This window comes from Rhinoderma darwinii, unplaced genomic scaffold (genome assembly GCF_050947455.1).
Source record: "Rhinoderma darwinii isolate aRhiDar2 unplaced genomic scaffold, aRhiDar2.hap1 Scaffold_576, whole genome shotgun sequence".
Taxonomy (NCBI): Eukaryota; Metazoa; Chordata; class Amphibia; order Anura; family Rhinodermatidae; genus Rhinoderma; species Rhinoderma darwinii.
Window position 1 is genome coordinate 85,519 of NW_027464129.1, and position 24,057 is coordinate 109,575.

General features: G+C 47.1%; 11 non-coding genes and 3 pseudogenes across 11 annotated transcripts; all 14 read left to right on the forward strand.

Annotated features, from left to right (window-relative positions):
• Positions 1-4,257: 4,257 nt before the first annotated feature.
• On the forward strand, positions 4,258-4,428 carry LOC142724225 (U2 spliceosomal RNA; annotated as a pseudogene).
• Positions 4,429-5,729: 1,301 nt separating this feature from the next.
• On the forward strand, positions 5,730-5,920 carry LOC142724260 (U2 spliceosomal RNA). Its single transcript, XR_012876074.1, has one exon. It is a non-coding gene; the product is annotated as a U2 spliceosomal RNA (small nuclear RNA).
• A 1,301-nt stretch (positions 5,921-7,221) lies between these two features.
• On the forward strand, positions 7,222-7,412 carry LOC142724261 (U2 spliceosomal RNA). Its single transcript, XR_012876075.1, has one exon. It is a non-coding gene; the product is annotated as a U2 spliceosomal RNA (small nuclear RNA).
• A 1,301-nt stretch (positions 7,413-8,713) lies between these two features.
• LOC142724263 (U2 spliceosomal RNA) lies at positions 8,714-8,904 on the forward strand. Its single transcript, XR_012876076.1, has one exon. It is a non-coding gene; the product is annotated as a U2 spliceosomal RNA (small nuclear RNA).
• A 1,301-nt stretch (positions 8,905-10,205) lies between these two features.
• Positions 10,206-10,396, forward strand: LOC142724264 (U2 spliceosomal RNA). Its single transcript, XR_012876077.1, has one exon. It is a non-coding gene; the product is annotated as a U2 spliceosomal RNA (small nuclear RNA).
• A 1,301-nt stretch (positions 10,397-11,697) lies between these two features.
• On the forward strand, positions 11,698-11,888 carry LOC142724265 (U2 spliceosomal RNA). The gene has a single exon (XR_012876078.1). It is a non-coding gene; the product is annotated as a U2 spliceosomal RNA (small nuclear RNA).
• Positions 11,889-13,193: 1,305 nt separating this feature from the next.
• Positions 13,194-13,384, forward strand: LOC142724266 (U2 spliceosomal RNA). Its single transcript, XR_012876079.1, has one exon. It is a non-coding gene; the product is annotated as a U2 spliceosomal RNA (small nuclear RNA).
• Positions 13,385-14,685: 1,301 nt separating this feature from the next.
• LOC142724267 (U2 spliceosomal RNA) lies at positions 14,686-14,876 on the forward strand. Its single transcript, XR_012876080.1, has one exon. It is a non-coding gene; the product is annotated as a U2 spliceosomal RNA (small nuclear RNA).
• A 1,301-nt stretch (positions 14,877-16,177) lies between these two features.
• On the forward strand, positions 16,178-16,368 carry LOC142724268 (U2 spliceosomal RNA). The gene has a single exon (XR_012876081.1). It is a non-coding gene; the product is annotated as a U2 spliceosomal RNA (small nuclear RNA).
• Positions 16,369-17,669: 1,301 nt separating this feature from the next.
• Positions 17,670-17,739, forward strand: LOC142724237 (U2 spliceosomal RNA; annotated as a pseudogene).
• Positions 17,740-18,529: 790 nt separating this feature from the next.
• Positions 18,530-18,706, forward strand: LOC142724217 (U2 spliceosomal RNA; annotated as a pseudogene).
• Positions 18,707-20,007: 1,301 nt separating this feature from the next.
• On the forward strand, positions 20,008-20,198 carry LOC142724270 (U2 spliceosomal RNA). Its single transcript, XR_012876083.1, has one exon. It is a non-coding gene; the product is annotated as a U2 spliceosomal RNA (small nuclear RNA).
• Positions 20,199-21,499: 1,301 nt separating this feature from the next.
• Positions 21,500-21,690, forward strand: LOC142724271 (U2 spliceosomal RNA). Its single transcript, XR_012876084.1, has one exon. It is a non-coding gene; the product is annotated as a U2 spliceosomal RNA (small nuclear RNA).
• A 1,301-nt stretch (positions 21,691-22,991) lies between these two features.
• Positions 22,992-23,182, forward strand: LOC142724272 (U2 spliceosomal RNA). Its single transcript, XR_012876085.1, has one exon. It is a non-coding gene; the product is annotated as a U2 spliceosomal RNA (small nuclear RNA).
• Positions 23,183-24,057: the final 875 nt, after the last annotated feature.

Genomic DNA, 24,057 nt, shown 5'->3' on the forward strand with positions numbered 1-24,057 from the left:
CCAAAGGTGTTTCCCTTCTTAGGGCAAGAGAGAAGGACATGGGGCAGACAGGTGAGAACAACAAGTTCCCTTGCTGCCTCTTCTGATGTAATTTCAGAGCCTGCTGGCAGTGTTTCTGTGGCTGCTTCTCAGGACCCTGGGAAAGCTGGATTAGGAGAGGTTCTAACCTCACATACTGACAGCATGGAGTTGGGTGTGGTCCCTCCTGCAGAGCCAACTGTTGATGAGACACCTGTGGTTATACCTATGGAAGGTGAAGACACAGCGCCACCTAGTGGGTGTGCATACCCTGATAATGGTGCAAGTATGCAAATTTTGTCTTTCTCTAGCCCAGAGTCAAAAACGGAAGACTCAGCTAAAGTGGAGTGGTCAATATCGGAGGAGGACGAGAAGGAGGCCAGGATGCCTAGTGCCACTAGTGCGGAAATTTTCCACAAAGTTGTCTCAAAAAGGGGGAAATCTGGAAAGGCGGTGAAGAGACTGAAGATTGGTTTGTTGGAAGATTCTGCTCATGCAAATCCTTTCTCATTGCTGGACAGTGACTCTAGTTGTAGCCCTAAGTCATCTGAGGTGGCCTCAGAAGTACCCAGCTCTCCTGGGGAAGGTTTCCTCAGTGAAGTCAATGTGGCAAATCTGGAAAGAGCAATGTATTTCCCTGGGACGTGATATGTTCTGGCTATTTCATGGCTTGCTTTTCCACTAACCATACTATGCCCGCATGTCTTTGAGATTAAAGATTGTCTCACAAAATGTACGGGTGTTCTCCTCTGCTCACAAGCGTGCTGCAGTCCTGGACTTTTTGGCCTCTAAGGGCAGTGACATTGTTTGCGTACAAGAATGTGGTTTATCAAAAATGCCTAGGAAAGAAGAATGGAAGTTTGGGGAAGCAATTTGGTCCTTTTCTTCCACAAATAGGAATGATGGAATTGGTATTCTCTTCAAAAATAATGAGTTTGTCATCAAACAGACTCAGATCATTCAGGAAGGAAGATGTGTCTGTGTGTTACTATCCTATAAGGGATGGCAGTTTAGGCTTATCAATATCTATGGCCATGCTGTGAAATCTGATAGGTTGGCACTTTTTGATAGTTTAAAATTTTTTCTACATGGTAAAGTTCCTGTTATTATTGTCGGTGATATTAACTGTATCCTGGAGAAGCAGGCCCGAGCTGGATCCACAGAGTCTAATGTGGACGCTACCGGAAGTTTGTGGAATAAAATTTTGCAGGACTTTGCTTTGCAGGACGCTGTCACCAGGAAACCAGGTCCATTTACGTACCATGCCGATGACGGAAGAACGGATTCTCGTCTGGACTTTTTCTTTTTTTCTATTTCAGCAATGAAATGTGTAGATTATGCGCAGGAGAGAGTGTGGTTTTCAGATCACGAGTGTTTGTTGGGGGTTTTTGTTATAAATAATTTCTTTTATGGTAGAGGGGTATGGAAGATGAATGTTAGTTTTCTGAGTGATGAAAGGGTAAAAACTAGGTTTGGGAAAAAATATGGGTTTTGGGTTAGGAAGAAAAGTTCTTTCTCTAATGTGTGTGAATGGTGGGTATGGGTGAAAAAAAAGATTGGTGGGTTTTTTAGACAGATAGGGTATAGAAGAGCGAGAAGGAAAAGATTGCAATATTCACGCTTTAATATGCGGATGACGTTCCTTCAACAATGTAAAAATTTGGGTATGGATGTAAGACACGATTTGGAAAAAACAAAAAAAGATATTAAGGAGTGGTTCCGAGAGAAAGGGAAAGAAATAATATTTAGGTCTAAGGTGGAGGTTAGAGATAATCACGAGAAGTGCACTAGATTTTTCTTTAAAAAAATGTGTGGTGGGAAAAGTGGTATGAATGTGTTATTGGATAAGGATGATAAAGAGGTGTTTGGTAAGGATGTGATTGATGTGGTGTCTGATTTTTATAAACAACTGTATGATGTGAAGAAGTGTGATCTGGGTGACGATGATGAGTTTTTGGATATTGTGTGTAATTTTGTTCCTGAAAGTGAATGTGAGCTTTTGCTTGGTGAGATTATGGATGGTGAAGTAAAGGATGTGGTGGGAAGTATGGCCAAAAATAAGTCTCCAGGGACCGATGGAATACCAGCTGATTTCTATGGGAAATATTGGGATATAATTGGGAAGGATGTTATTGATGTTATGAGAGTGTTGTTTTCTGGGACGAATATGTGTGATGTGATGAAGAAGGGTATGGTAGTTCTGTTGCATAAAAAAGGAGATAAGAGACGGTTAGAAAATTGGCGACCAATTACTTTGCTGAATACGGATTATAAAATTTTTGCCAAGCTGATTGCGAATCGTATGAGAGATGTGATTGGGTGTGTAATTGATGAGGATCAGGTATGTGCGGTACCGAAAAGGAAATTGCATGAGAACGTGGCGTTGGTGCGGGACATGCTTGAGGACTGTAAGGGTCGGAATAAGAAGGTGATTGTGTGTGCGTTAGATTTTGAGAAAGCGTTTGATCGTGTGGCGCATGTGTTTTTGTTCAAAGTGTTAGAGAGAATGGGTTTTCCGGTTCAGTTTGTGAGTTTGTTGAAGAAATTATACGCGAATGCAAAGAGTTGTGTGCAGGTGAATGGGTTTTTTTCAGAATCATTTAGTATTATGTCTGGTGTGCGACAGGGTTGTCCGTTGTCTCCCATCCTTTTTATTTGTGCGATTGAACCATTGTTGCAAATGATTAGAAATGATAAGGTTGTGAAAGGTTTGGTGGTGCCCGGGTGTGATGGAAAGCGTGTGAAAGCTTTGGGATATATGGATGATATTTGTGTATTGTGTGATTCAGTGTATGATATGTCCAGAGTGAAGTTGATTGTAAATATGTTTTGTATTGCGTCTGCTTTTAAAATAAATTGGGGTAAGAGCAAATTTAAAATTTTTTTCAGTAATGAGCGAGTGTGTGATTCTGATATGGAACAGGTGAATGGTGTGAGAATTTTGGGTATTGTGTTTGATGATGAGCTGAAAGGGAAAGAAAGTTGGGATGAGTTAGGTGGTAGGATTGTGCGAAAGTTGGAAATGTGGAGAATGAGGGATCTTTCTTTTTCGGGGAAGGTTTTAATTGTCAAAAGTATTATTCTACCTATGATTTTATATGTTGCTCTGGTTTTTCCTCCTGCTGTTGCTATGTTAAAAAAAGTGAATAGAGTTTTGTTCCTTTTTCTATGGGGGAGCGGGATTGAGAAGGCAAGGAGAGAAATTCTAATGAAAAGCAGACGTAATGGAGGCCTTGATTTCCCAAATTTGGAGATTTTCATTGGAATTAATTGTGTACGTTTTTTTGTAGAGCTTTTATTTAAGGAATCCAAGGCTTCCAGAATGTCTAAATATCTAGCTGGAACGGTGATTCAGCGTCTAAGTTGGGAAAAACGAAATTTATGTAAACCAATTGCTTTCCAGTGCACGGGGTGGTATTTGTATGTAGAAAAATTTATCAAAAAGTTCCAGCTAGAGGATGTAAGAATGGAGAGATTTTTGAGAGAAAAGAATGTTGTGAGAAGTATGTGTATGAATAATGTGATGTGTTCTGTAAATGGTTTGAATTCGATGGAGTCTAAGTCTGTGTGGAAGAAGATTGTTACGTATGATGTGTCAAATAAGCAGAAAGATTTATTATGGATGTCGGTACATGGAGTGTTGCCTGTAAGGAGTGTTCAGAAAAGAAGAGGTTTGGTTGCATCTGAAAGGTGTCCGAGAGAAGGTTGTGGGGATGATGAGGATGTGAGTCATGTGTTTTGGTCGTGTAAGCATGCAAAGGATGTTTGGAAAAAGTTGAGTGGGTTGTGCGAAGAATTGACTGGTTTGAAGAGTTTGACGTATGAAATTGTCTTGTTTGGTTTGTGTAGTTTGGGTAGTGAAAAGGATAGAGTGTTGTGGATTTTTTTGACTTGTGTGAAAGAGGTATTGTGGAATACGAGGAATTTGAATGTGTATAAAAGAGAAGTATTTGAGATGGAGGATGTGGTTAGTATGGTATTGGCTAAATTGTATTTTTATTATAAATGGGATCTAGAAAGAGGTATGGATGCGGAAGGGATATGGCGAATGTTAAAATGGAGGTATTTAGTTTGAGGAATTTTGTTTGATTTATCTTGTATTTGATGGAAAAATAAAATAATGAACCAGAATGATGAGATTTTTTGAAAAATAGAGAGGTGGTTTGAACAACTACAGTTCTCGGTTTTATTCAAAAAAACCTGAATGGTTTAATAAAAAAAAAAAAAAAAAAAAAAAAAAAAAAAAAAAAAAAAAAATCTGTTCTTATCAGTTTAATATCTGATACGTCCCCTATCTGGGGACCATATATTAAATGGATTTTTAGAACAGGGAGATGGAAATAGAGCTTGCTCTGTCCACTCCACGCATTGACCTGGTATTGCAGTATTTCCAGGACCGGTGCACCCTTCCCTTATGTGTTGACTAAAATCAGATTCCAAAAGTGCTATTTGTGTTTGCTATTGTTTTTGTCTTTCTGATGGGATCTCCCCTTTTAATCCCATTATTTCAACACCTGTTGGACAATGCATTTGTACAGTCATGTGTGATAATGAGCTCATTTATTAAATGCAATTAATTAATACATTGCCACCTCTTGTTGTGTGTGTGTCTTCTGTGTTTCTGTGTTTCCGGCATTTCACATTGGAACAGCTCATTCACCTTCCTTGTCTTCTCTCCGCCCTCCCTCCTAGGTAGGTTAAAGAGCTGCACCTGAGCCAGCCACTGATTGATGCAGCACCACAGTCAAATAGCGGAGTGGAGTAGGGGAACAGCAAACAGCCATTAAAGCCGCCCGCCCGCCCGCCCGCCCGCCTGCCTGCCTGCCTGCCTGCCTGCCCGCCACAATGGACCTACCTGTGTACACTACATGGATGTGATGGAATGTACTGTCGTCCCTACATTTCAAGAAGAAGTAAGAATTGCAGTTGCAACAAAGCCTTGCTTGCCTACAAAGAGAGCAGCAATTTGGATTTGTTACTATGTTACCTAGAAGAATAACAAACTGTGCAAGGATGGAGGTTGTAGGAGCAAAGAGAAGTTGTCTGTAAAGTTGGTGGATGCTTATTTTCCATTTTGCAGTCCCTTGTCTCCCTCTTGTGGCCTCCTGGAGGCAAATAAATGTGCAAAAAAAAGACAGCCTGGCGGCCGGCTGTTGCAGTGTTGCCCTCTCAGGCAACACTGAGTGACTGACTGAGCCGCACCGTCTTATATAAAGTTCAGACGGAACTTTGCACGTGTCATAGTGGAGCCCTCAGGATTCCAGAGCCAGCTTTCTGACATCATAATGGGGCCTGCCTCAGAGATAAAAGCCTGGGCCCAGGCAGTGTTGGTCAGTGCTGCTCAGCAGGCAGCACCGGACTGGACTGGATTAAAGCTGATACAAGGTGTGAAGGAACAAGGGGTGGCTGTGGGCATGCACTTGCTGCCGCTGCCAGTGTTTATCTGCATGGCAGGAGGGCATTTGGGCGTTGCCAGGAAGGCGTTTTTATGTAGATTCCTCCTCTTTCAGCACTGCATTGTGGTGCAAGCAAAAGAAGCAAATCCTGTGTAGCTTCCTCTCCGGCCTTTATTCACCTCCCGCTTAGTAGCTGTAAATGTGTGTGAGCCTGCAGGGCCCCATGGAATTGCCTAGGAGTAGGCTGAATCAATCGCTGCAAGGGGTGAACAGCAGTATGGGACAGGCTCGGGCAAGGCAAGGGCCGCTCGGGTTATCGCTTCTCGGCCTTTTGGCTAAGATCAAGTGTAGTATCTGTTCTTATCAGTTTAATATCTGATACGTCCCCTATCTGGGGACCATATATTAAATGGATTTTTAGAACAGGGAGATGGAAATAGAGCTTGCTCTGTCCACTCCACGCATTGACCTGGTATTGCAGTATTTCCAGGACCGGTGCACCCTTCCCTTATGTGTTGACTAAAATCAGATTCCAAAAGTGCTATTTGTGTTTGCTATTGTTTTTGTCTTTCTGATGGGATCTCCCCTTTTAATCCCATTATTTCAACACCTGTTGGACAATGCATTTGTACAGTCATGTGTGATAATGAGCTCATTTATTAAATGCAATTAATTAATACATTGCCACCTCTTGTTGTGTGTGTGTCTTCTGTGTTTCTGTGTTTCCGGCATTTCACATTGGAACAGCTCATTCACCTTCCTTGTCTTCTCTCCGCCCTCCCTCCTAGGTAGGTTAAAGAGCTGCACCTGAGCCAGCCACTGATTGATGCAGCACCACAGTCAAATAGCGGAGTGGAGTAGGGGAACAGCAAACAGCCATTAAAGCCGCCCGCCCGCCCGCCCGCCCGCCTGCCTGCCTGCCTGCCTGCCTGCCCGCCACAATGGACCTACCTGTGTACACTACATGGATGTGATGGAATGTACTGTCGTCCCTACATTTCAAGAAGAAGTAAGAATTGCAGTTGCAACAAAGCCTTGCTTGCCTACAAAGAGAGCAGCAATTTGGATTTGTTACTATGTTACCTAGAAGAATAACAAACTGTGCAAGGATGGAGGTTGTAGGAGCAAAGAGAAGTTGTCTGTAAAGTTGGTGGATGCTTATTTTCCATTTTGCAGTCCCTTGTCTCCCTCTTGTGGCCTCCTGGAGGCAAATAAATGTGCAAAAAAAAGACAGCCTGGCGGCCGGCTGTTGCAGTGTTGCCCTCTCAGGCAACACTGAGTGACTGACTGAGCCGCACCGTCTTATATAAAGTTCAGACGGAACTTTGCACGTGTCATAGTGGAGCCCTCAGGATTCCAGAGCCAGCTTTCTGACATCATAATGGGGCCTGCCTCAGAGATAAAAGCCTGGGCCCAGGCAGTGTTGGTCAGTGCTGCTCAGCAGGCAGCACCGGACTGGACTGGATTAAAGCTGATACAAGGTGTGAAGGAACAAGGGGTGGCTGTGGGCATGCACTTGCTGCCGCTGCCAGTGTTTATCTGCATGGCAGGAGGGCATTTGGGCGTTGCCAGGAAGGCGTTTTTATGTAGATTCCTCCTCTTTCAGCACTGCATTGTGGTGCAAGCAAAAGAAGCAAATCCTGTGTAGCTTCCTCTCCGGCCTTTATTCACCTCCCGCTTAGTAGCTGTAAATGTGTGTGAGCCTGCAGGGCCCCATGGAATTGCCTAGGAGTAGGCTGAATCAATCGCTGCAAGGGGTGAACAGCAGTATGGGACAGGCTCGGGCAAGGCAAGGGCCGCTCGGGTTATCGCTTCTCGGCCTTTTGGCTAAGATCAAGTGTAGTATCTGTTCTTATCAGTTTAATATCTGATACGTCCCCTATCTGGGGACCATATATTAAATGGATTTTTAGAACAGGGAGATGGAAATAGAGCTTGCTCTGTCCACTCCACGCATTGACCTGGTATTGCAGTATTTCCAGGACCGGTGCACCCTTCCCTTATGTGTTGACTAAAATCAGATTCCAAAAGTGCTATTTGTGTTTGCTATTGTTTTTGTCTTTCTGATGGGATCTCCCCTTTTAATCCCATTATTTCAACACCTGTTGGACAATGCATTTGTACAGTCATGTGTGATAATGAGCTCATTTATTAAATGCAATTAATTAATACATTGCCACCTCTTGTTGTGTGTGTGTCTTCTGTGTTTCTGTGTTTCCGGCATTTCACATTGGAACAGCTCATTCACCTTCCTTGTCTTCTCTCCGCCCTCCCTCCTAGGTAGGTTAAAGAGCTGCACCTGAGCCAGCCACTGATTGATGCAGCACCACAGTCAAATAGCGGAGTGGAGTAGGGGAACAGCAAACAGCCATTAAAGCCGCCCGCCCGCCCGCCCGCCCGCCTGCCTGCCTGCCTGCCTGCCTGCCCGCCACAATGGACCTACCTGTGTACACTACATGGATGTGATGGAATGTACTGTCGTCCCTACATTTCAAGAAGAAGTAAGAATTGCAGTTGCAACAAAGCCTTGCTTGCCTACAAAGAGAGCAGCAATTTGGATTTGTTACTATGTTACCTAGAAGAATAACAAACTGTGCAAGGATGGAGGTTGTAGGAGCAAAGAGAAGTTGTCTGTAAAGTTGGTGGATGCTTATTTTCCATTTTGCAGTCCCTTGTCTCCCTCTTGTGGCCTCCTGGAGGCAAATAAATGTGCAAAAAAAAGACAGCCTGGCGGCCGGCTGTTGCAGTGTTGCCCTCTCAGGCAACACTGAGTGACTGACTGAGCCGCACCGTCTTATATAAAGTTCAGACGGAACTTTGCACGTGTCATAGTGGAGCCCTCAGGATTCCAGAGCCAGCTTTCTGACATCATAATGGGGCCTGCCTCAGAGATAAAAGCCTGGGCCCAGGCAGTGTTGGTCAGTGCTGCTCAGCAGGCAGCACCGGACTGGACTGGATTAAAGCTGATACAAGGTGTGAAGGAACAAGGGGTGGCTGTGGGCATGCACTTGCTGCCGCTGCCAGTGTTTATCTGCATGGCAGGAGGGCATTTGGGCGTTGCCAGGAAGGCGTTTTTATGTAGATTCCTCCTCTTTCAGCACTGCATTGTGGTGCAAGCAAAAGAAGCAAATCCTGTGTAGCTTCCTCTCCGGCCTTTATTCACCTCCCGCTTAGTAGCTGTAAATGTGTGTGAGCCTGCAGGGCCCCATGGAATTGCCTAGGAGTAGGCTGAATCAATCGCTGCAAGGGGTGAACAGCAGTATGGGACAGGCTCGGGCAAGGCAAGGGCCGCTCGGGTTATCGCTTCTCGGCCTTTTGGCTAAGATCAAGTGTAGTATCTGTTCTTATCAGTTTAATATCTGATACGTCCCCTATCTGGGGACCATATATTAAATGGATTTTTAGAACAGGGAGATGGAAATAGAGCTTGCTCTGTCCACTCCACGCATTGACCTGGTATTGCAGTATTTCCAGGACCGGTGCACCCTTCCCTTATGTGTTGACTAAAATCAGATTCCAAAAGTGCTATTTGTGTTTGCTATTGTTTTTGTCTTTCTGATGGGATCTCCCCTTTTAATCCCATTATTTCAACACCTGTTGGACAATGCATTTGTACAGTCATGTGTGATAATGAGCTCATTTATTAAATGCAATTAATTAATACATTGCCACCTCTTGTTGTGTGTGTGTCTTCTGTGTTTCTGTGTTTCCGGCATTTCACATTGGAACAGCTCATTCACCTTCCTTGTCTTCTCTCCGCCCTCCCTCCTAGGTAGGTTAAAGAGCTGCACCTGAGCCAGCCACTGATTGATGCAGCACCACAGTCAAATAGCGGAGTGGAGTAGGGGAACAGCAAACAGCCATTAAAGCCGCCCGCCCGCCCGCCCGCCCGCCTGCCTGCCTGCCTGCCTGCCTGCCCGCCACAATGGACCTACCTGTGTACACTACATGGATGTGATGGAATGTACTGTCGTCCCTACATTTCAAGAAGAAGTAAGAATTGCAGTTGCAACAAAGCCTTGCTTGCCTACAAAGAGAGCAGCAATTTGGATTTGTTACTATGTTACCTAGAAGAATAACAAACTGTGCAAGGATGGAGGTTGTAGGAGCAAAGAGAAGTTGTCTGTAAAGTTGGTGGATGCTTATTTTCCATTTTGCAGTCCCTTGTCTCCCTCTTGTGGCCTCCTGGAGGCAAATAAATGTGCAAAAAAAAGACAGCCTGGCGGCCGGCTGTTGCAGTGTTGCCCTCTCAGGCAACACTGAGTGACTGACTGAGCCGCACCGTCTTATATAAAGTTCAGACGGAACTTTGCACGTGTCATAGTGGAGCCCTCAGGATTCCAGAGCCAGCTTTCTGACATCATAATGGGGCCTGCCTCAGAGATAAAAGCCTGGGCCCAGGCAGTGTTGGTCAGTGCTGCTCAGCAGGCAGCACCGGACTGGACTGGATTAAAGCTGATACAAGGTGTGAAGGAACAAGGGGTGGCTGTGGGCATGCACTTGCTGCCGCTGCCAGTGTTTATCTGCATGGCAGGAGGGCATTTGGGCGTTGCCAGGAAGGCGTTTTTATGTAGATTCCTCCTCTTTCAGCACTGCATTGTGGTGCAAGCAAAAGAAGCAAATCCTGTGTAGCTTCCTCTCCGGCCTTTATTCACCTCCCGCTTAGTAGCTGTAAATGTGTGTGAGCCTGCAGGGCCCCATGGAATTGCCTAGGAGTAGGCTGAATCAATCGCTGCAAGGGGTGAACAGCAGTATGGGACAGGCTCGGGCAAGGCAAGGGCCGCTCGGGTTATCGCTTCTCGGCCTTTTGGCTAAGATCAAGTGTAGTATCTGTTCTTATCAGTTTAATATCTGATACGTCCCCTATCTGGGGACCATATATTAAATGGATTTTTAGAACAGGGAGATGGAAATAGAGCTTGCTCTGTCCACTCCACGCATTGACCTGGTATTGCAGTATTTCCAGGACCGGTGCACCCTTCCCTTATGTGTTGACTAAAATCAGATTCCAAAAGTGCTATTTGTGTTTGCTATTGTTTTTGTCTTTCTGATGGGATCTCCCCTTTTAATCCCATTATTTCAACACCTGTTGGACAATGCATTTGTACAGTCATGTGTGATAATGAGCTCATTTATTAAATGCAATTAATTAATACATTGCCACCTCTTGTTGTGTGTGTGTCTTCTGTGTTTCTGTGTTTCCGGCATTTCACATTGGAACAGCTCATTCACCTTCCTTGTCTTCTCTCCGCCCTCCCTCCTAGGTAGGTTAAAGAGCTGCACCTGAGCCAGCCACTGATTGATGCAGCACCACAGTCAAATAGCGGAGTGGAGTAGGGGAACAGCAAACAGCCATTAAAGCCGCCCGCCCGCCCGCCCGCCCGCCTGCCTGCCTGCCTGCCTGCCTGCCCGCCACAATGGACCTACCTGTGTACACTACATGGATGTGATGGAATGTACTGTCGTCCCTACATTTCAAGAAGAAGTAAGAATTGCAGTTGCAACAAAGCCTTGCTTGCCTACAAAGAGAGCAGCAATTTGGATTTGTTACTATGTTACCTAGAAGAATAACAAACTGTGCAAGGATGGAGGTTGTAGGAGCAAAGAGAAGTTGTCTGTAAAGTTGGTGGATGCTTATTTTCCATTTTGCAGTCCCTTGTCTCCCTCTTGTGGCCTCCTGGAGGCAAATAAATGTGCAAAAAAAAGACAGCCTGGCGGCCGGCTGTTGCAGTGTTGCCCTCTCAGGCAACACTGAGTGACTGACTGAGCCGCACCGTCTTATATAAAGTTCAGACGGAACTTTGCACGTGTCATAGTGGAGCCCTCAGGATTCCAGAGCCAGCTTTCTGACATCATAATGGGGCCTGCCTCAGAGATAAAAGCCTGGGCCCAGGCAGTGTTGGTCAGTGCTGCTCAGCAGGCAGCACCGGACTGGACTGGATTAAAGCTGATACAAGGTGTGAAGGAACAAGGGGTGGCTGTGGGCATGCACTTGCTGCCGCTGCCAGTGTTTATCTGCATGGCAGGAGGGCATTTGGGCGTTGCCAGGAAGGCGTTTTTATGTAGATTCCTCCTCTTTCAGCACTGCATTGTGGTGCAAGCAAAAGAAGCAAATCCTGTGTAGCTTCCTCTCCGGCCTTTATTCACCTCCCGCTTAGTAGCTGTAAATGTGTGTGAGCCTGCAGGGCCCCATGGAATTGCCTAGGAGTAGGCTGAATCAATCGCTGCAAGGGGTGAACAGCAGTATGGGACAGGCTCGGGCAAGGCAAGGGCCGCTCGGGTTATCGCTTCTCGGCCTTTTGGCTAAGATCAAGTGTAGTATCTGTTCTTATCAGTTTAATATCTGATACGTCCCCTATCTGGGGACCATATATTAAATGGATTTTTAGAACAGGGAGATGGAAATAGAGCTTGCTCTGTCCACTCCACGCATTGACCTGGTATTGCAGTATTTCCAGGACCGGTGCACCCTTCCCTTATGTGTTGACTAAAATCAGATTCCAAAAGTGCTATTTGTGTTTGCTATTGTTTTTGTCTTTCTGATGGGATCTCCCCTTTTAATCCCATTATTTCAACACCTGTTGGACAATGCATTTGTACAGTCATGTGTGATAATGAGCTCATTTATTAAATGCAATTAATTAATACATTGCCACCTCTTGTTGTGTGTGTGTCTTCTGTGTTTCTGTGTTTCCGGCATTTCACATTGGAACAGCTCATTCACCTTCCTTGTCTTCTCTCCGCCCTCCCTCCTAGGTAGGTTAAAGAGCTGCACCTGAGCCAGCCACTGATTGATGCAGCACCACAGTCAAATAGCGGAGTGGAGTAGGGGAACAGCAAACAGCCATTAAAGCCGCCCGCCCGCCCGCCCGCCCGCCCGCCTGCCTGCCTGCCTGCCTGCCTGCCCGCCACAATGGACCTACCTGTGTACACTACATGGATGTGATGGAATGTACTGTCGTCCCTACATTTCAAGAAGAAGTAAGAATTGCAGTTGCAACAAAGCCTTGCTTGCCTACAAAGAGAGCAGCAATTTGGATTTGTTACTATGTTACCTAGAAGAATAACAAACTGTGCAAGGATGGAGGTTGTAGGAGCAAAGAGAAGTTGTCTGTAAAGTTGGTGGATGCTTATTTTCCATTTTGCAGTCCCTTGTCTCCCTCTTGTGGCCTCCTGGAGGCAAATAAATGTGCAAAAAAAAGACAGCCTGGCGGCCGGCTGTTGCAGTGTTGCCCTCTCAGGCAACACTGAGTGACTGACTGAGCCGCACCGTCTTATATAAAGTTCAGACGGAACTTTGCACGTGTCATAGTGGAGCCCTCAGGATTCCAGAGCCAGCTTTCTGACATCATAATGGGGCCTGCCTCAGAGATAAAAGCCTGGGCCCAGGCAGTGTTGGTCAGTGCTGCTCAGCAGGCAGCACCGGACTGGACTGGATTAAAGCTGATACAAGGTGTGAAGGAACAAGGGGTGGCTGTGGGCATGCACTTGCTGCCGCTGCCAGTGTTTATCTGCATGGCAGGAGGGCATTTGGGCGTTGCCAGGAAGGCGTTTTTATGTAGATTCCTCCTCTTTCAGCACTGCATTGTGGTGCAAGCAAAAGAAGCAAATCCTGTGTAGCTTCCTCTCCGGCCTTTATTCACCTCCCGCTTAGTAGCTGTAAATGTGTGTGAGCCTGCAGGGCCCCATGGAATTGCCTAGGAGTAGGCTGAATCAATCGCTGCAAGGGGTGAACAGCAGTATGGGACAGGCTCGGGCAAGGCAAGGGCCGCTCGGGTTATCGCTTCTCGGCCTTTTGGCTAAGATCAAGTGTAGTATCTGTTCTTATCAGTTTAATATCTGATACGTCCCCTATCTGGGGACCATATATTAAATGGATTTTTAGAACAGGGAGATGGAAATAGAGCTTGCTCTGTCCACTCCACGCATTGACCTGGTATTGCAGTATTTCCAGGACCGGTGCACCCTTCCCTTATGTGTTGACTAAAATCAGATTCCAAAAGTGCTATTTGTGTTTGCTATTGTTTTTGTCTTTCTGATGGGATCTCCCCTTTTAATCCCATTATTTCAACACCTGTTGGACAATGCATTTGTACAGTCATGTGTGATAATGAGCTCATTTATTAAATGCAATTAATTAATACATTGCCACCTCTTGTTGTGTGTGTGTCTTCTGTGTTTCTGTGTTTCCGGCATTTCACATTGGAACAGCTCATTCACCTTCCTTGTCTTCTCTCCGCCCTCCCTCCTAGGTAGGTTAAAGAGCTGCACCTGAGCCAGCCACTGATTGATGCAGCACCACAGTCAAATAGCGGAGTGGAGTAGGGGAACAGCAAACAGCCATTAAAGCCGCCCGCCCGCCCGCCCGCCCGCCTGCCTGCCTGCCTGCCTGCCTGCCCGCCACAATGGACCTACCTGTGTACACTACATGGATGTGATGGAATGTACTGTCGTCCCTACATTTCAAGAAGAAGTAAGAATTGCAGTTGCAACAAAGCCTTGCTTGCCTACAAAGAGAGCAGCAATTTGGATTTGTTACTATGTTACCTAGAAGAATAACAAACTGTGCAAGGATGGAGGTTGTAGGAGCAAAGAGAAGTTGTCTGTAAAGTTGGTGGATGCTTATTTTCCATTTTGCAGTCCCTTGTCTCCCTCTTGTGGCCTCCTGGAGGCAAATAAATGTGCAAAAAAAAGACAGCCTGGCGGCCGGCTGTTGCAGTGTTGCCCTCTCAGGCAACACTGAGTGACTGACTGAGCCGCACCGTCTTATATAAAGTTCAGACGGAACTTTGCACGTGTCATAGTGGAGCCCTCAGGATTCCAGAGCCAGCTTTCTGACATCATAATGGGGCCTGCCTCAGAGATAAAAGCCTGGGCCCAGGCAGTGTTGGTCAGTGCTGCTCAGCAGGCAGCACCGGACTGGACTGGATTAAAGCTGATACAAGGTGTGAAGGAACAAGGGGTGGCTGTGGGCATGCACTTGCTGCCGCTGCCAGTGTTTATCTGCATGGCAGGAGGGCATTTGGGCGTTGCCAGGAAGGCGTTTTTATGTAGATTCCTCCTCTTTCAGCACTGCATTGTGGTGCAAGCAAAAGAAGCAAATCCTGTGTAGCTTCCTCTCCGGCCTTTATTCACCTCCCGCTTAGTAGCTGTAAATGTGTGTGAGCCTGCAGGGCCCCATGGAATTGCCTAGGAGTAGGCTGAATCAATCGCTGCAAGGGGTGAACAGCAGTATGGGACAGGCTCGGGCAAGGCAAGGGCCGCTCGGGTTATCGCTTCTCGGCCTTTTGGCTAAGATCAAGTGTAGTATCTGTTCTTATCAGTTTAATATCTGATACGTCCCCTATCTGGGGACCATATATTAAATGGATTTTTAGAACAGGGAGATGGAAATAGAGCTTGCTCTGTCCACTCCACGCATTGACCTGGTATTGCAGTATTTCCAGGACCGGTGCACCCTTCCCTTATGTGTTGACTAAAATCAGATTCCAAAAGTGCTATTTGTGTTTGCTATTGTTTTTGTCTTTCTGATGGGATCTCCCCTTTTAATCCCATTATTTCAACACCTGTTGGACAATGCATTTGTACAGTCATGTGTGATAATGAGCTCATTTATTAAATGCAATTAATTAATACATTGCCACCTCTTGTTGTGTGTGTGTCTTCTGTGTTTCTGTGTTTCCGGCATTTCACATTGGAACAGCTCATTCACCTTCCTTGTCTTCTCTCCGCCCTCCCTCCTAGGTAGGTTAAAGAGCTGCACCTGAGCCAGCCACTGATTGATGCAGCACCACAGTCAAATAGCGGAGTGGAGTAGGGGAACAGCAAACAGCCATTAAAGCCGCCCGCCCGCCCGCCCGCCCGCCTGCCTGCCTGCCTGCCTGCCTGCCCGCCACAATGGACCTACCTGTGTACACTACATGGATGTGATGGAATGTACTGTCGTCCCTACATTTCAAGAAGAAGTAAGAATTGCAGTTGCAACAAAGCCTTGCTTGCCTACAAAGAGAGCAGCAATTTGGATTTGTTACTATGTTACCTAGAAGAATAACAAACTGTGCAAGGATGGAGGTTGTAGGAGCAAAGAGAAGTTGTCTGTAAAGTTGGTGGATGCTTATTTTCCATTTTGCAGTCCCTTGTCTCCCTCTTGTGGCCTCCTGGAGGCAAATAAATGTGCAAAAAAAAGACAGCCTGGCGGCCGGCTGTTGCAGTGTTGCCCTCTCAGGCAACACTGAGTGACTGACTGAGCCGCACCGTCTTATATAAAGTTCAGACGGAACTTTGCACGTGTCATAGTGGAGCCCTCAGGATTCCAGAGCCAGCTTTCTGACATCATAATGGGGCCTGCCTCAGAGATAAAAGCCTGGGCCCAGGCAGTGTTGGTCAGTGCTGCTCAGCAGGCAGCACCGGACTGGACTGGATTAAAGCTGATACAAGGTGTGAAGGAACAAGGGGTGGCTGTGGGCATGCACTTGCTGCCGCTGCCAGTGTTTATCTGCATGGCAGGAGGGCATTTGGGCGTTGCCAGGAAGGCGTTTTTATGTAGATTCCTCCTCTTTCAGCACTGCATTGTGGTGCAAGCAAAAGAAGCAAATCCTGTGTAGCTTCCTCTCCGGCCTTTATTCACCTCCCGCTTAGTAGCTGTAAATGTGTGTGAGCCTGCAGGGCCCCATGGAATTGCCTAGGAGTAGGCTGAATCAATCGCTGCAAGGGGTGAACAGCAGTATGGGACAGGCTCGGGCAAGGCAAGGGCCGCTCGGGTTATCGCTTCTCGGCCTTTTGGCTAAGATCAAGTGTAGTATCTGTTCTTATCAGTTTAATATCTGATACGTCCCCTATCTGGGGACCATATATTAAATGGATTTTTAGAACAGGGAGATGGAAATAGAGCTTGCTCTGTCCACTCCACGCATTGACCTGGTATTGCAGTATTTCCAGGACCGGTGCACCCTTCCCTTATGTGTTGACTAAAATCAGATTCCAAAAGTGCTATTTGTGTTTGCTATTGTTTTTGTCTTTCTGATGGGATCTCCCCTTTTAATCCCATTATTTCAACACCTGTTGGACAATGCATTTGTACAGTCATGTGTGATAATGAGCTCATTTATTAAATGCAATTAATTAATACATTGCCACCTCTTGTTGTGTGTGTGTCTTCTGTGTTTCTGTGTTTCCGGCATTTCACATTGGAACAGCTCATTCACCTTCCTTGTCTTCTCTCCGCCCTCCCTCCTAGGTAGGTTAAAGAGCTGCACCTGAGCCAGCCACTGATTGATGCAGCACCACAGTCAAATAGCGGAGTGGAGTAGGGGAACAGCAAACAGCCATTAAAGCCGCCCGCCCGCCCGCCCGCCCGCCTGCCTGCCTGCCTGCCTGCCTGCCCGCCACAATGGACCTACCTGTGTACACTACATGGATGTGATGGAATGTACTGTCGTCCCTACATTTCAAGAAGAAGTAAGAATTGCAGTTGCAACAAAGCCTTGCTTGCCTACAAAGAGAGCAGCAATTTGGATTTGTTACTATGTTACCTAGAAGAATAACAAACTGTGCAAGGATGGAGGTTGTAGGAGCAAAGAGAAGTTGTCTGTAAAGTTGGTGGATGCTTATTTTCCATTTTGCAGTCCCTTGTCTCCCTCTTGTGGCCTCCTGGAGGCAAATAAATGTGCAAAAAAAAGACAGCCTGGCGGCCGGCTGTTGCAGTGTTGCCCTCTCAGGCAACACTGAGTGACTGACTGAGCCGCACCGTCTTATATAAAGTTCAGACGGAACTTTGCACGTGTCATAGTGGAGCCCTCAGGATTCCAGAGCCAGCTTTCTGACATCATAATGGGGCCTGCCTCAGAGATAAAAGCCTGGGCCCAGGCAGTGTTGGTCAGTGCTGCTCAGCAGGCAGCACCGGACTGGACTGGATTAAAGCTGATACAAGGTGTGAAGGAACAAGGGGTGGCTGTGGGCATGCACTTGCTGCCGCTGCCAGTGTTTATCTGCATGGCAGGAGGGCATTTGGGCGTTGCCAGGAAGGCGTTTTTATGTAGATTCCTCCTCTTTCAGCACTGCATTGTGGTGCAAGCAAAAGAAGCAAATCCTGTGTAGCTTCCTCTCCGGCCTTTATTCACCTCCCGCTTAGTAGCTGTAAATGTGTGTGAGCCTGCAGGGCCCCATGGAATTGCCTAGGAGTAGGCTGAATCAATCGCTGCAAGGGGTGAACAGCAGTATGGGACAGGCTCGGGCAAGGCAAGGGCCGCTCGGGTTATCGCTTCTCGGCCTTTTGGCTAAGATCAAGTGTAGTACCTGCTCAAGCTGAGGTTAGTAATCATCCCTGCCGGTGGTACGTGGGCCATCGTAGGGGGATGACAGAACGCCGAGGTGAGGGCAGGGAACCACAACGGTCATCGCTCTGGTGTACGCATTTGGTTTAAAGGTACCATTTGTAGGTGACCAGGCGACCGCCGGATCGAGGTCATTAGGCCGGGTAGTTTGGAAGCCCGAGTTGCTATGTGCCCCAGGGCTGGTGACCCTGGGGTGCCCTAACTCACTGGGGGTGGGATCCCACTGAGTGAAGGCACACTTGCACGCACTCTCTTTCACGCTATATGAGCACACACCTTTATTCTCCCGGCCTTCTGGCTGGGAGATGAGGAATTTTTTTATACCTGGCGGATGTCCAGGCTGTATCACAGCGCACATCCACTTATTTAATTTTGTTTTTCACTGTGTGTTTGTCACGTTTGTCACAAGGATTTTGGGATGCGGTGCCCTTTTGGGACCCTCCTGAGGTCTAGGGGGAAAATGTGTGGCCTTCTGGTTCCTTTTTCCCCTGCAACCCGGCCTCCCTTCTTCGGAGGGGAGGTGCAACTAGGATGCAGGCTCCTAGGTGGACACTGGGGTGGCAGCCCAGGTAGAAGCCTAGGAGTGTGTTTGGGTCTCCCTAAGCTTCGGCGAGGGGGGACCATCGATCCTTGATCCTCTAGGCCTATGGTTTGGAGGGTCAGGGAATGGTTATGCGGGGCCTCTCTCTTTTAAGAGAAGGGCTGCGATAGACCGCATCCTTGTGCACTTTTTGTGTGGCACCTCTGCACTTTTTATGCACTTGGGTGATAGAAAGCACGACTCGGGCTTTAAAAAAAAAAAAAAAATCTGTTCTTATCAGTTTAATATCTGATACGTCCCCTATCTGGGGACCATATATTAAATGGATTTTTAGAACAGGGAGATGGAAATAGAGCTTGCTCTGTCCACTCCACGCATTGACCTGGTATTGCAGTATTTCCAGGACCGGTGCACCCTTCCCTTATGTGTTGACTAAAATCAGATTCCAAAAGTGCTATTTGTGTTTGCTATTGTTTTTGTCTTTCTGATGGGATCTCCCCTTTTAATCCCATTATTTCAACACCTGTTGGACAATGCATTTGTACAGTCATGTGTGATAATGAGCTCATTTATTAAATGCAATTAATTAATACATTGCCACCTCTTGTTGTGTGTGTGTCTTCTGTGTTTCTGTGTTTCCGGCATTTCACATTGGAACAGCTCATTCACCTTCCTTGTCTTCTCTCCGCCCTCCCTCCTAGGTAGGTTAAAGAGCTGCACCTGAGCCAGCCACTGATTGATGCAGCACCACAGTCAAATAGCGGAGTGGAGTAGGGGAACAGCAAACAGCCATTAAAGCCGCCCGCCCGCCCGCCCGCCCGCCTGCCTGCCTGCCTGCCTGCCTGCCCGCCACAATGGACCTACCTGTGTACACTACATGGATGTGATGGAATGTACTGTCGTCCCTACATTTCAAGAAGAAGTAAGAATTGCAGTTGCAACAAAGCCTTGCTTGCCTACAAAGAGAGCAGCAATTTGGATTTGTTACTATGTTACCTAGAAGAATAACAAACTGTGCAAGGATGGAGGTTGTAGGAGCAAAGAGAAGTTGTCTGTAAAGTTGGTGGATGCTTATTTTCCATTTTGCAGTCCCTTGTCTCCCTCTTGTGGCCTCCTGGAGGCAAATAAATGTGCAAAAAAAAGACAGCCTGGCGGCCGGCTGTTGCAGTGTTGCCCTCTCAGGCAACACTGAGTGACTGACTGAGCCGCACCGTCTTATATAAAGTTCAGACGGAACTTTGCACGTGTCATAGTGGAGCCCTCAGGATTCCAGAGCCAGCTTTCTGACATCATAATGGGGCCTGCCTCAGAGATAAAAGCCTGGGCCCAGGCAGTGTTGGTCAGTGCTGCTCAGCAGGCAGCACCGGACTGGACTGGATTAAAGCTGATACAAGGTGTGAAGGAACAAGGGGTGGCTGTGGGCATGCACTTGCTGCCGCTGCCAGTGTTTATCTGCATGGCAGGAGGGCATTTGGGCGTTGCCAGGAAGGCGTTTTTATGTAGATTCCTCCTCTTTCAGCACTGCATTGTGGTGCAAGCAAAAGAAGCAAATCCTGTGTAGCTTCCTCTCCGGCCTTTATTCACCTCCCGCTTAGTAGCTGTAAATGTGTGTGAGCCTGCAGGGCCCCATGGAATTGCCTAGGAGTAGGCTGAATCAATCGCTGCAAGGGGTGAACAGCAGTATGGGACAGGCTCGGGCAAGGCAAGGGCCGCTCGGGTTATCGCTTCTCGGCCTTTTGGCTAAGATCAAGTGTAGTATCTGTTCTTATCAGTTTAATATCTGATACGTCCCCTATCTGGGGACCATATATTAAATGGATTTTTAGAACAGGGAGATGGAAATAGAGCTTGCTCTGTCCACTCCACGCATTGACCTGGTATTGCAGTATTTCCAGGACCGGTGCACCCTTCCCTTATGTGTTGACTAAAATCAGATTCCAAAAGTGCTATTTGTGTTTGCTATTGTTTTTGTCTTTCTGATGGGATCTCCCCTTTTAATCCCATTATTTCAACACCTGTTGGACAATGCATTTGTACAGTCATGTGTGATAATGAGCTCATTTATTAAATGCAATTAATTAATACATTGCCACCTCTTGTTGTGTGTGTGTCTTCTGTGTTTCTGTGTTTCCGGCATTTCACATTGGAACAGCTCATTCACCTTCCTTGTCTTCTCTCCGCCCTCCCTCCTAGGTAGGTTAAAGAGCTGCACCTGAGCCAGCCACTGATTGATGCAGCACCACAGTCAAATAGCGGAGTGGAGTAGGGGAACAGCAAACAGCCATTAAAGCCGCCCGCCCGCCCGCCCGCCCGCCTGCCTGCCTGCCTGCCTGCCTGCCCGCCACAATGGACCTACCTGTGTACACTACATGGATGTGATGGAATGTACTGTCGTCCCTACATTTCAAGAAGAAGTAAGAATTGCAGTTGCAACAAAGCCTTGCTTGCCTACAAAGAGAGCAGCAATTTGGATTTGTTACTATGTTACCTAGAAGAATAACAAACTGTGCAAGGATGGAGGTTGTAGGAGCAAAGAGAAGTTGTCTGTAAAGTTGGTGGATGCTTATTTTCCATTTTGCAGTCCCTTGTCTCCCTCTTGTGGCCTCCTGGAGGCAAATAAATGTGCAAAAAAAAGACAGCCTGGCGGCCGGCTGTTGCAGTGTTGCCCTCTCAGGCAACACTGAGTGACTGACTGAGCCGCACCGTCTTATATAAAGTTCAGACGGAACTTTGCACGTGTCATAGTGGAGCCCTCAGGATTCCAGAGCCAGCTTTCTGACATCATAATGGGGCCTGCCTCAGAGATAAAAGCCTGGGCCCAGGCAGTGTTGGTCAGTGCTGCTCAGCAGGCAGCACCGGACTGGACTGGATTAAAGCTGATACAAGGTGTGAAGGAACAAGGGGTGGCTGTGGGCATGCACTTGCTGCCGCTGCCAGTGTTTATCTGCATGGCAGGAGGGCATTTGGGCGTTGCCAGGAAGGCGTTTTTATGTAGATTCCTCCTCTTTCAGCACTGCATTGTGGTGCAAGCAAAAGAAGCAAATCCTGTGTAGCTTCCTCTCCGGCCTTTATTCACCTCCCGCTTAGTAGCTGTAAATGTGTGTGAGCCTGCAGGGCCCCATGGAATTGCCTAGGAGTAGGCTGAATCAATCGCTGCAAGGGGTGAACAGCAGTATGGGACAGGCTCGGGCAAGGCAAGGGCCGCTCGGGTTATCGCTTCTCGGCCTTTTGGCTAAGATCAAGTGTAGTATCTGTTCTTATCAGTTTAATATCTGATACGTCCCCTATCTGGGGACCATATATTAAATGGATTTTTAGAACAGGGAGATGGAAATAGAGCTTGCTCTGTCCACTCCACGCATTGACCTGGTATTGCAGTATTTCCAGGACCGGTGCACCCTTCCCTTATGTGTTGACTAAAATCAGATTCCAAAAGTGCTATTTGTGTTTGCTATTGTTTTTGTCTTTCTGATGGGATCTCCCCTTTTAATCCCATTATTTCAACACCTGTTGGACAATGCATTTGTACAGTCATGTGTGATAATGAGCTCATTTATTAAATGCAATTAATTAATACATTGCCACCTCTTGTTGTGTGTGTGTCTTCTGTGTTTCTGTGTTTCCGGCATTTCACATTGGAACAGCTCATTCACCTTCCTTGTCTTCTCTCCGCCCTCCCTCCTAGGTAGGTTAAAGAGCTGCACCTGAGCCAGCCACTGATTGATGCAGCACCACAGTCAAATAGCGGAGTGGAGTAGGGGAACAGCAAACAGCCATTAAAGCCGCCCGCCCGCCCGCCCGCCCGCCTGCCTGCCTGCCTGCCTGCCTGCCCGCCACAATGGACCTACCTGTGTACACTACATGGATGTGATGGAATGTACTGTCGTCCCTACATTTCAAGAAGAAGTAAGAATTGCAGTTGCAACAAAGCCTTGCTTGCCTACAAAGAGAGCAGCAATTTGGATTTGTTACTATGTTACCTAGAAGAATAACAAACTGTGCAAGGATGGAGGTTGTAGGAGCAAAGAGAAGTTGTCTGTAAAGTTGGTGGATGCTTATTTTCCATTTTGCAGTCCCTTGTCTCCCTCTTGTGGCCTCCTGGAGGCAAATAAATGTGCAAAAAAAAGACAGCCTGGCGGCCGGCTGTTGCAGTGTTGCCCTCTCAGGCAACACTGAGTGACTGACTGAGCCGCACCGTCTTATATAAAGTTCAGACGGAACTTTGCACGTGTCATAGTGGAGCCCTCAGGATTCCAGAGCCAGCTTTCTGACATCATAATGGGGCCTGCCTCAGAGATAAAAGCCTGGGCCCAGGCAGTGTTGGTCAGTGCTGCTCAGCAGGCAGCACCGGACTGGACTGGATTAAAGCTGATACAAGGTGTGAAGGAACAAGGGGTGGCTGTGGGCATGCACTTGCTGCCGCTGCCAGTGTTTATCTGCATGGCAGGAGGGCATTTGGGCGTTGCCAGGAAGGCGTTTTTATGTAGATTCCTCCTCTTTCAGCACTGCATTGTGGTGCAAGCAAAAGAAGCAAATCCTGTGTAGCTTCCTCTCCGGCCTTTATTCACCTCCCGCTTAGTAGCTGTAAATGTGTGTGAGCCTGCAGGGCCCCATGGAATTGCCTAGGAGTAGGCTGAATCAATCGCTGCAAGGGGTGAACAGCAGTATGGGACAGGCTCGGGCAAGGCAAGGGCCGCTCGGGTTATCGCTTCTCGGCCTTTTGGCTAAGATCAAGTGTAGTATCTGTTCTTATCAGTTTAATATCTGATACGTCCCCTATCTGGGGACCATATATTAAATGGATTTTTAGAACAGGGAGATGGAAATAGAGCTTGCTCTGTCCACTCCACGCATTGACCTGGTATTGCAGTATTTCCAGGACCGGTGCACCCTTCCCTTATGTGTTGACTAAAATCAGATTCCAAAAGTGCTATTTGTGTTTGCTATTGTTTTTGTCTTTCTGATGGGATCTCCCCTTTTAATCCCATTATTTCAACACCTGTTGGACAATGCATTTGTACAGTCATGTGTGATAATGAGCTCATTTATTAAATGCAATTAATTAATACATTGCCACCTCTTGTTGTGTGTGTGTCTTCTGTGTTTCTGTGTTTCCGGCATTTCACATTGGAACAGCTCATTCACCTTCCTTGTCTTCTCTCCGCCCTCCCTCCTAGGTAGGTTAAAGAGCTGCACCTGAGCCAGCCACTGATTGATGCAGCACCACAGTCAAATAGCGGAGTGGAGTAGGGGAACAGCAAACAGCCATTAAAGCCGCCCGCCCGCCCGCCCGCCCGCCTGCCTGCCTGCCTGCCTGCCTGCCTGCCCGCCACAATGGACCTACCTGTGTACACTACATGGATGTGATGGAATGTACTGTCGTCCCTACATTTCAAGAAGAAGTAAGAATTGCAGTTGCAACAAAGCCTTGCTTGCCTACAAAGAGAGCAGCAATTTGGATTTGTTACTATGTTACCTAGAAGAATAACAAACTGTGCAAGGATGGAGGTTGTAGGAGCAAAGAGAAGTTGTCTGTAAAGTTGGTGGATGCTTATTTTCCATTTTGCAGTCCCTTGTCTCCCTCTTGTGGCCTCCTGGAGGCAAATAAATGTGCAAAAAAAAGACAGCCTGGCGGCCGGCTGTTGCAGTGTTGCCCTCTCAGGCAACACTGAGTGACTGACTGAGCCGCACCGTCTTATATAAAGTTCAGACGGAACTTTGCACGTGTCATAGTGGAGCCCTCAGGATTCCAGAGCCAGCTTTCTGACAT